The sequence below is a fragment of the Fomitiporia mediterranea genome (assembly GCF_000271605.1).
Source record: "Fomitiporia mediterranea MF3/22 unplaced genomic scaffold FOMMEscaffold_7, whole genome shotgun sequence".
Lineage (NCBI taxonomy): Eukaryota > Fungi > Basidiomycota > Agaricomycetes > Hymenochaetales > Hymenochaetaceae > Fomitiporia > Fomitiporia mediterranea.
Window position 1 is genome coordinate 815,054 of NW_006760392.1, and position 10,541 is coordinate 825,594.

Consider the following 10,541-nt stretch of genomic DNA (forward strand, 5'->3'; position numbering starts at 1 on the left):
TTTTACTAGATAGTAAAAACTTAAATTTAGCAGTACTAACTAGAAAGTTGGCAAACAGGTATATAGGACCATTTGAAATAGAAAAACAAATAGGGGTAGTAAATTACAAGTTAAAACTACTAGAAGGGATGAATATTCATCCAGTTTTCTACTCAGGATTGTTAATACCTTATAAAGAAAAGGAATACTCAGGAAGACAAGTGCATACTAATTCAGACCCAGAGTTAATCAACAAGGAATGGGAATACACAGTAGAAAACATTTTAGATAGTAGGAAAAGGAGGAACAAATATCAATATTTGATTAAATGGTTAGACTATCTAGACATAGATAATACTTGGGAACCATTTGGAAAAGGATTAACTAATTCAGTAAAGTTAATCAGGGAATTTCACATAAATCATCCAACAGTAGTAAAGCTACCACACTTAGAAAACTGGTTAACAAAGAGACTAGGGCATGGTTTACTAATAAGTAAAAGAATACCAGTTAAAGAACAGGACACAGGAGATATAGTCCTACAAGAAGAACAAATGTGGAAGGACTAGATGAAAAGGAAATCAGAGTCTTTAGAATACTTTAGTATTCTAGCTTCAGATTCAAGTACAAAAGAAATTAGAGAAGGGTTGGAAAAACTTTAGCTGAACAATAAACCTACTACAGAAAACCAACCTCTGAATAACAAAAGGAGACAAACTAGTAATTACAAGAGATGGCAACCTCAGAAAAAGAGAAACAATACTAGGGATACAGATGAATCTGAAGAAGACTATAGTACATACTATATAAAAACATTACAATTAGAAGAGGAACACCCTAATTGTAAGGATATGTAGAATAGCCTTACATGAGGAAGATTCTCTTCTTTACTAGTGCACTCAATACACTGACTAGGGTAATCAGTAATCAAGTGTCAAGAAGGGGAAAAGAATCCCCTAACCCTTAGCCTGAAGACTCTTTATATACAGTTACACGTGTAGTGGATACAAGTAGACTAACTAATAATGAAAAAAACACCTACAAGCACCCACAACACCTTCATAGCAAGGAGCACGCTTGCACGTGCTCAGTACAAGAGTGCAATCGTTACACCCGCCCTCCAGCATTTAGTCCTAAATGCTCTAAGAATAATAGATAGATTAGTTGAATAAGTAATAGAAAACCAACCAATAAGTGTATAAAATTGGGGGTGCACTTGGTAATCCTGTAGAAGTATCACTGGTAGTCCAAGGGGTGTCCTGAGTCGGTTCTGTTGTAGATTGTATGCATTCCAGGTTGTAGAACTTGTTGTGACATTAACTGAAATTGCAGTTGACCATTTGGATTCCTTGTCTTGAGTCCTGAAGTGTTGCTCACTGGGTTCACAAAGTATTGAACAGGTTTTGTGTCAAATTGAGCAGATTGTGTGGTCCTTGCATTTTGATGTGTCTGGTCTCTCCTAGTGTACTTGTCCTAGTATCGAAAACGTAATAGCAAGTTTGCTATCAAACATAAGGGTTGTCAAAGTTGGTATTCCTGTAGGATAGTAGCCTGATGTCCTAATAGATGAATAGCAGTGTCTGGGGAAGTATCCTGTGTATTTCTAAGGAGTAAAGTAGTGTTCTGTAATCCTTTATACTCAAAAACATAGTTAATAGTAGTATCAAGTTTGTTAATAGACTTGTACTAGTCTATTGTGTGTCTCCTAGTTCTAATTGATGACACTAACAATGTCCAATGCCAATAAGGTGTATTACCTTTGCCTTCCAATGATAATACAATGTGTTCCCTACTTGAATTACTTGAAATATTACTGATAACCTTGCAAAACTGACTATATACACTTGTTTCCAAAGTTTTGGATAGTTCTTCCTACATTTCCATACTGTATTCCTGTGTCCACTGTACTACCTTGTGTCTTGATGGATTGTTGTTCGTTTGAATATCCATAGTATTGAGTATTCCTAGTTGTGAAGATGATGTATTGACAGTAGTGTGTATCTGTATCTCCAAGTAATCCTGTAGTACTTTGAACTGCACAATTGTCTCATGGAATCTCAATCTATGTCTGTTTGTATTCCATCTTGCTTTCAACCAAGCATTTGTATCCTTGCCTGTATGCATTATTTCCTGGTTTCTTTCCTTAGAACCAATGTCTTGTACTGTTTCTCTTTCTTGAAACAGTTTGCTTTTGTTAGGTCTGTGTATGTGCAATAGTATTGAAAGTAATACTTGATAGCAATAGCACAATGTCCTTTCTCTTAGCAAATCTCTCTCTAGTGCCTTGTACTTTATATTCCTAACGATTCTGTAAGTACTTGTGTACCTAGGTAATAGTGTTGTTGCTCTGTATACCTGTAGTTCCATAATCTCAATGGAAGTATGTTCTGGATTGTGTAGATTGAATATTGACATTGTCCAACGTCCACAAGTCTGTCTATTCAACTTATCTCTCCTCTGAAGCATTGTATTGATTGCCCATAATACTGTATACTCTGTTGTCTGGCCATAAGTCCTGTTTCTGGTACGATTACCTGTCCTGAATCCATTCTGTATTGAATATCTTGTCTTACAGCTATAGTTTATTGATATCAACATGCATTTTGTACTTCCTGATCTCACAATTGTGTCTGAATACTCATTAATATCTTGAGTATAAGTCCTGACTTTCTGTTCTGTCAGAATGCACTGTGTGCATAACTGTGTGATTGATCTGTTCCTTCTTATAGTTGATTGTTTTGTCTGTAGACTATATGCTGTTAATAATTCCTATGTAAAGCTAATAAGTTCTTGCTTTCGTCTTGAATAGATGGTCCTGAATAGTGAATATCTATTGCTAACAATGTAGTCCTGTATTCTTTAAAGCTTGTAGACAAATTCAAAGTCGATTCATGATGTTCTCTTTGTTCTATGTGCCTGACTTGGTAAAGTCACATGTGCTATGAATTTTACTAAACAAATAGTAAAACTAACTCTGTCTGAAAGTCCTGGGTAACTTCTGAGTCTTGAAGTAGGTCTTCTCAAATACTTAACTTTGTAATTTCAAGGTCTACTGAGTAGTAGAACAGTGTGTATTGAAGTAATCGTTCTCCTGTTGTCTGGTTCATCAATCCTATGCTTCTGACACAGGTTGCAATTGAAATCATTGCTTGCAATTGTATTCTCGTAGTGTAGTCGTTCTCTGTAATATGCAAATGTATTCCTAGACGTACTGTGTGCTCAAAACAAATATTCAAGTCTTCCTGTGCTTTTGCTAGCATTCCTGACATGTAGTAGAGTCCTGATAATGCAAAATGTATGCTGAAGTATGTACCTCTTGCCCTCCCAGCAAAATATGAATGCATTTTTGTTGTAGGATCTCTGAATTCGTTCTGAATCTAATATTCAATGTCTGAATGGGTTTCCTTCATGATTTCAGTCTTTGAAACCTTGTGCAAAGTCTGTTTCCAATGGTAATTGAGCTATATTGTCCATATTCTGTAATACATTCCAGTATTGTGTTTCTGTGTTGTTTTCGAATACTGAGTTCCATTGCTCATGTTCCTCAATGATAATGCCATTCTTATAATGTTCAAATACCTGTCTGTCAATTTTCGTATCTAATTTGTGTGCCAATTGAATGAATTCTTGCAAATTCGATTGTTCATTACTCTAGGGTGACGTTTCTAGTATTGTCTGCTGAATATCCAACTTGCTGAGTACTTTTGCTTTGTCTGGTGCCTCGAGTCAATGTATGGTACTCTTAGTAGACTTGCCCTCTGTTTGGAGGTCTAATTCTATGTCTTTGCAAATTATTCTGGCCTTCCTACTATGTGGATGTACTACTATTGTGTCTTCTAGCAATGTTTTCCAAAGGGAACTAGTCCTATGCTTGATATATGTACTGTATTTTCTTTCTAAAAGCTGAGATATACTAGTCTGCATCTGAAATAACCTTTCTGGGTCATTGTCACTATATTTCAAAGCATAATTCTCTATATATCAAGTTGTCTTTTGTATAATTCCTAAGTCCTTGTATGCTAACATGTGTACTGTAGTCTTAATATCCTGTAGATTGTATCTCTCAATGTTCTCGAATGCTATGACAATTCTTAGACAACTAGTCTGTCTTTTGATGAGTACTGAATATCCTGATATGTATTCTGATACTTTGGTATTGATTTTCCGAACGAAATGCGTCTCCTGAGGTCCATTGTATGCTGAATGCCTAGTAAATCCAATATCTAATGATAGAAACAAATATTCCTTGGTTTCCTTGTTTCACTCTGTAAGATTGCTGACTGTTCTTAGTCCTATAGGGTCTTCTATGATCTTTCTGAGCTTCTGGAGTAGTAGTGTGGTCATTGCTTTCAATTCTGTAGTACTACTGAATCTTCTAGTACAGATATAATACTTTCTCTTGAATTGCAATTGTTTTTGCCAAGTATCCTAGTGTGTTTCTCTGAGAAACTGACATTCTTTGTCCTTATTACTGAGCAATTTCATCTGTCTGATGACTCTGAGAGGTAGTGGTGGCATGTCCACTATTTCCTGATACAATTCTGTATTGTAATTGTCAATTACCTGTACAAGTTCCTTAGTTTCTTGATTAAAACTGTTGATATCCTTAATGTATGCCTCTGAGACTTGTTCTCCTGTCTTTGATAAACGTATTACACTGTTAATCCATAGTATAGACGTATCAAATCCTGTAGAAATGTTGTGCTGAATAAGAATCACTGTTCCTAGTATAATATTACAGTTATCCAACTGCCTGATATCAAAGTGCTGTATCAATTTCCTTGAGCTGTATTTCATTCTTACAATGGTACAGTAGTTTATCCTTGATCCTGACCTGTGTACTCTTGATTGAGTAAGTAGTGTTTTGCCTAGAATGACTTTTCTAACACTAATTCAGTCTGCAACTCTAGTGTGTGTGAAATCTACTAGTACTGAAGTATTCATTGTCACTATCATGATTTTGTTGCTAATTCCAACTGTAGATCCTGTGGAATTTATTATGAATACCTTATGATCCTTTGTATACACTGTATAATGTTCAACTGTGTCAAAATCACTGAAATATGTAGCTATTAGGTGTATATATGTATGATATACTGATCTGTATGAGTAGTTGCACATGCAGCTGTATGCATCATTATGTGATGGGTGTTTCTTATTGACTGAAAGCTTATGTATACACTCAAACAATTTGGAATCAAAATTGTTCTCTGGTGCTAAGGTTCTCCAATCATCAGTTATGTCCATGGACGAATATGATGTGTTCCTGAATGAAATATACTGTTGTACTGTGTCAATATACTGTAAAAATGTGTTCTTGTCCTTAAATGAGTACTCATTTGCTTACTCACAATAGTGTTTACTCATTAAATGTGTCTCTGAGTGCTTAGGTATATAGAATATATCATGCCAATGTTGACTCCTGAGTGTCTTGTCACATTTCCAATCTGGAAGATATAATATTCCTTTCTCAAAGTATCTCTGTGTGCTAAAACATACTGTTTCTTTGTTGTTACAGTGGAAATGTCTGTTCCTGTGTCTGTATCTTTGTATCAAATGCTCTTTTCCTCTTGCTAGAGTATATACAAATAGAATCTGTACTTCTATGTAGTCTGAGCATAATGACAGTCTCAAATCATGCTTTCCTATGCCTGATACCTGTTGTAAAGCATTGAATTCTTTACTAAACATGTATAAGTCTTCCTCTAGAGTTCTCAATTCATACTCACTGTCTGTAGAGTATGCCTGCTGTACCAGTGGATATATTCGAAATATAGAAAATGGCAGAATGTTTGTATAACTGTTCATACTTGAATTCTAATAGCTTTCATTTCCTAGCATTCTTGTACTCCTTCCTAGTGTAGTGTAATCGATTTCCAAGTTCTCTGAAGGTAATCCAGCTTCTGAGATATACTGAGCTCTTTCTGTACTATGTGTACAACCATTTGTGACATAATACAAGTCTTGCTTTTGATTGAAACATTGTACTTTCTCTAGTACATAGCCTGATTCTTCTTGTATGTGCCTTCAAATGCCTGTGAGACCAATTCTTGTATTCTTGTCATGTGTATGCCCATTATAGTCTGTACAATTCAATTTGAAGTCTTCTGGTTCGCTGCTCACTCTGAGTCTTATACTGTAAGACTGTATGTACTGCCTGATATGATTATAGTTACTATAACTATTCTTTTTGTCCTTAGATTGAATCTTATACCTATTCCTATAGTTTCTATACACATTTCTTTGCTGTAGGTCTTCCTGAAGGTCTTCTCCATAGTACTTAGAGTAAAATATATGCCTGGTATTTGCATATCTTGAATTTTCAAGTTCTTTACTTGTTTTCTCAGTATTTTTGAGTCTAACAATGAAATTTCTGCCTGAAACTGTGTGCAGATTCTAATAAACCAATAGCAAATGTTGTTTGTACTTGGAATGTAGTCTATTCCATGCCTGACTGGTCATTTCCCTTGTAGAAACATGTCTTGAGAGTGTATCTTACTCCTCTGGATGGCATTTGTGTTCTTGTATGCCTCTAGGTCCTCTCTGCATGTAGAACTCTTCTGGTACTGTTCCTGATATCTTGCTAATGAAATAATTGTCATCTAATCTGTTCAAAGATAGTAAAGGTGTCTGCCTAGCATCATTCATACTGTTTCTCTGTAGATAATGGTCCATAATACTTTCTTTGCTGAAACTGTATACTATTCTTACTCACACTTGAGAAATGCATTGTAAAACTGTTTGTTTCACATATTGACCAACTTCTGAAATGTATTCACTGTATTTCCAAAGACTGGTTTCTCTGAGATCTTCTGTGGAAACAATGTGCATTGTGCATTACATCTGTATGTCTGCTTTAAGGAATTCTCTGTTTCCTTTCCTACTCTTAGGATGCTTGAGCCTCTTAGTACCTGTAGTTTCACTTGTATAAGCCTCTGTGGCTTCTGATACTATATCTCTAATGTTTCCTTGATTGTCACTAACTTTTGTGCTTGATTTCAACAAGTTCACTAAGTAAAACAAGTCTGGTAGGTAGTTCTGGTCTGTTTCTAGATGTATGATCTAATAGTTCACAGTTTCTGTACTCAATATTGCTTAATCTATGTACCTTTTCCTTACAATGTTACCTAAAGTCTTTCCATGTGTGAATATACTTGTACATGATATAGTTGCACTATGTAGTTCACCTGTATCTTGTGTGTTTGTATTTCTGTGCTTGAATCTATTCTTATGCTTGCTACACCTGATAGGAGTTACTGTACTGTAGTGATTTCTGCCTGTTCTGTTCTTGCTCTCTTTCTTACTTTCTGAATCATAATGTCCATCATGTAGAGCATTCATAAGAACTGGTTTGACATTCATAGGTGGTGTATCTGAATTTATATTACTTCTTACAATCTAAGTGTACATAAATCCTTGTTCTGCTAAAATGAAGTGACTATATACATGCTTCTGTACCTGTAGCACTTTCTTAATGTCTGTACCTTTTCCAATAGTGTAAGGTAAGTCCTTCTCTACCTTTTCTGCCTTTGAGCTATGTGTATTTTGTAGGAAACAAAGTAGTATTTTGTTAACAGCCTAGGGAGTCTTAATGTAACTCTCAAGTCTAGGAGTCATTGCCCAATGTTCTAATGCTCAAATAAATCTGATCTCTTTGAATTTGACTCTCTGTACTACAGATTCAATCTTGCTGTGATCTCTCAATACTGTCTGATCATTGTTCCTAGTGTCTAAAGCTCTGTACTTGTTTGCTTTTACTTTCTTCCTATGATTTAAGGAATTCTTGCCTGGATCTTTCTTTCTGGTCGAATTTCTGAGCTGTTCTTCAGGTTTACTTTACAATTCTGTTAGCAAATACTGATTTCCTGTAGCAAGCTTCTTGTCTAAGCCTGTTGCTGAATGTTTGGCATCATTTCCTTTGCTTTCCTACAACATTCTGTGTTTCTTTGGTACATTCTAATAGGCTTTGCCTTTGTTTGTTGTAGGAGTTTCCTTCTCCTTCTCCTGATACATTCTATCAAATCTATGTGTTTTCTTGTTCAAGTTGTCAATGTCTATCTTGTGATGGAAGGGACTAACTAGTTTACTAGTATATATTAATGTATCTAGTCTATTTGTACCTTTGAACATTCTCTTTGCCTGCTGGAATGAATCCTCTTAATGTAGGGTAATGTTACAATGCCTGAATCCTTGTTGGCAAACTGATTTCTTAGTGTTTGCCTCTATTAATTGATTGACTGAATCCTCAAAGCTAATTGCCTGTTCTCTGTGAACTCAATTGCTAAAAAGCTTGATAGTGATTGCCTGAGTGCTACTGCTAGCTAAATATATTTGTTCTCTGTGAACTTGACTGACTGAACCATCAATGTCAATTGCCTGTACTCAACTGCTCAAATCCTTGATGCTAGTCCTCTGAGTACCAATACTAGCTATTCTTATAATGAGTAGACATCCTATGATGTGCTTCTGTCTAACTATATGTGCTTTTACAGTACTCATTACCTGTCTTTCTTGTATGCTAAGTAAAGTTGAAAGTCTTCTGCCTCTGATAGGTAAGGTCTTATATCTCATGATCAGGTCTTCAGGACACCTTCAATCTTCTGTGATTGAGGTCTTACCTCCTGGTGATGTAAGGGGTTCTTTTAGACTAGGGTGCTATTCCAAAATCACTGTTAGATGCTCTCTGGCAACATACTTACTCTTGTCAGTCAATACTAATGGATCCTTTTTGTCCTAGTATGTAAGCTTACTTGTGTCTTTCTTGTCTCTTGTATGTACTAATTGTTCACTTGTATGATCACTTGATTCCTTGACTGTGATCTGATGGTTCTTTCCTAAGACTTTGCTAGTGAAAAGCTTAATGCTGGTCTCATCCTGAGTGTGGTTTGTATGCATTTTACCCTTTACACTACCTATATGTGTGCTCATTCACTCTGTCTCTGTTCTATGTACTACTATACAAATGTAACTATAGTATTCTAGTAGTAATTGGTCTTCAGGTTGTATCCAGCCTCTAAGAGACAATGTCTTACATCCTGGTAGATCATTAGTGTGCTACCAGCCTGTAATAGACATGGACTTATTACTGGATTGTGATTGGTTTTGCCTTAAGCCTATAAGGGACAAGGACTTGCACTTTGGGACAATGGTAAGGACTTTGTTAGACGAATATAAGCTTACTGGAACAATAAGGTCACTTTTCAGCATCAAAATCACTGTCTTAAGGTAGGAAGTAGTGTCTAGGTAGTTTAAATGTTTAGCATTTGTGTTAGTACTACTTACTATATTCTCTAAACCTGGATATGTGTGCTCAGTGTCTTCAACATTGTCCTTGGGAAGGTCCTCACAATGTCTAGAACATTAAACTGTATTGATAGGGGTTTTTGTTGCAATCAGGAAGCATTTTACTATGCTTCAGATCATTTTCACTCACTAGGGGCCAACTAGTAAGTAGTTACTGTCTCTCTCTACAAATCTCTTTCAAAACTCACTTGCTCTTTGTGCCAGGCAATGAGACAATGCCAAGGGTTGATCAGACCCTAGACAATGCTCACAACCTAGCAGGATTAATAGGGATTGATTTATACAGTCAAAAATATGTAAGGATATATAGAATAGCCTTACATGAGGAAGATTCTCTTCTTTACCAGCACACTCAATACACTGACTAGGGTAATCAGTAATCAAGTGTTGAGAAGGGGAAAAGAATCCCCTAACCCTTAGCCTAAAGACTCTTTATATACAGTTACACATGTAGTAGATACAAGTAGGCTAACTAATAACAAAAAAAACACCTACAAGTACTCACAACACCTTCATAGTAAGGAGTGTGCTTGTGTGTGCTCAGCACAAGAGTGCAATCATTACACTAATTGTGAGGAAGAGTATAGTAAAATGAAGGAACACAATACTATACAAGGAGATTCTATTATACAACAACTTGAAAGACAATAAGAAATACAACCACAATTTACTCAAGAAGATATAAACAATATTATAGATCCAGATAGGATACCAAGAGCTCTTATTGAACAAATAAGACAGAAATACATAGTCTAGTATGAAGAAGCAGAAGTAGTCAACAAACCATGGGTCAGAAGAACATGGGAAATAATTATGAGTAGTTACTTTTTGAAAGCAAAAAGTAAGGAAGACAAAAACTTCTTAAGGGAAACTATTAAAAAAGGAGTCACTCCTATAGGAGGAGACAACAGACTCTGGATACAGTAAAGGTATAATAGAAAAAGGGTCCTGAATATGACATTAAACTATTCCTATAATAGATCTTGAACAATGAGAATATTATAGTATGTAGGTCCTGAATAAGACAGTAAACTGTTCCTATAATAAATCTAAGGGAAAAGAGATTGTTATAGTAAGGTAGCTCTTAATTGAGTGAGTTAAGTCCTGAATAAGACATTAAACTATTCCTACAATAGGGAAAATTGTAGTATAGTAGCTCTTAATTGAGTGAGTAAAGTCCTGAATAAGACATTAAATTATTCCTACAATAGGAAAAATTATAGTATGGTAGCTCTTAACTGAGTGAGTAATGTCCTGAA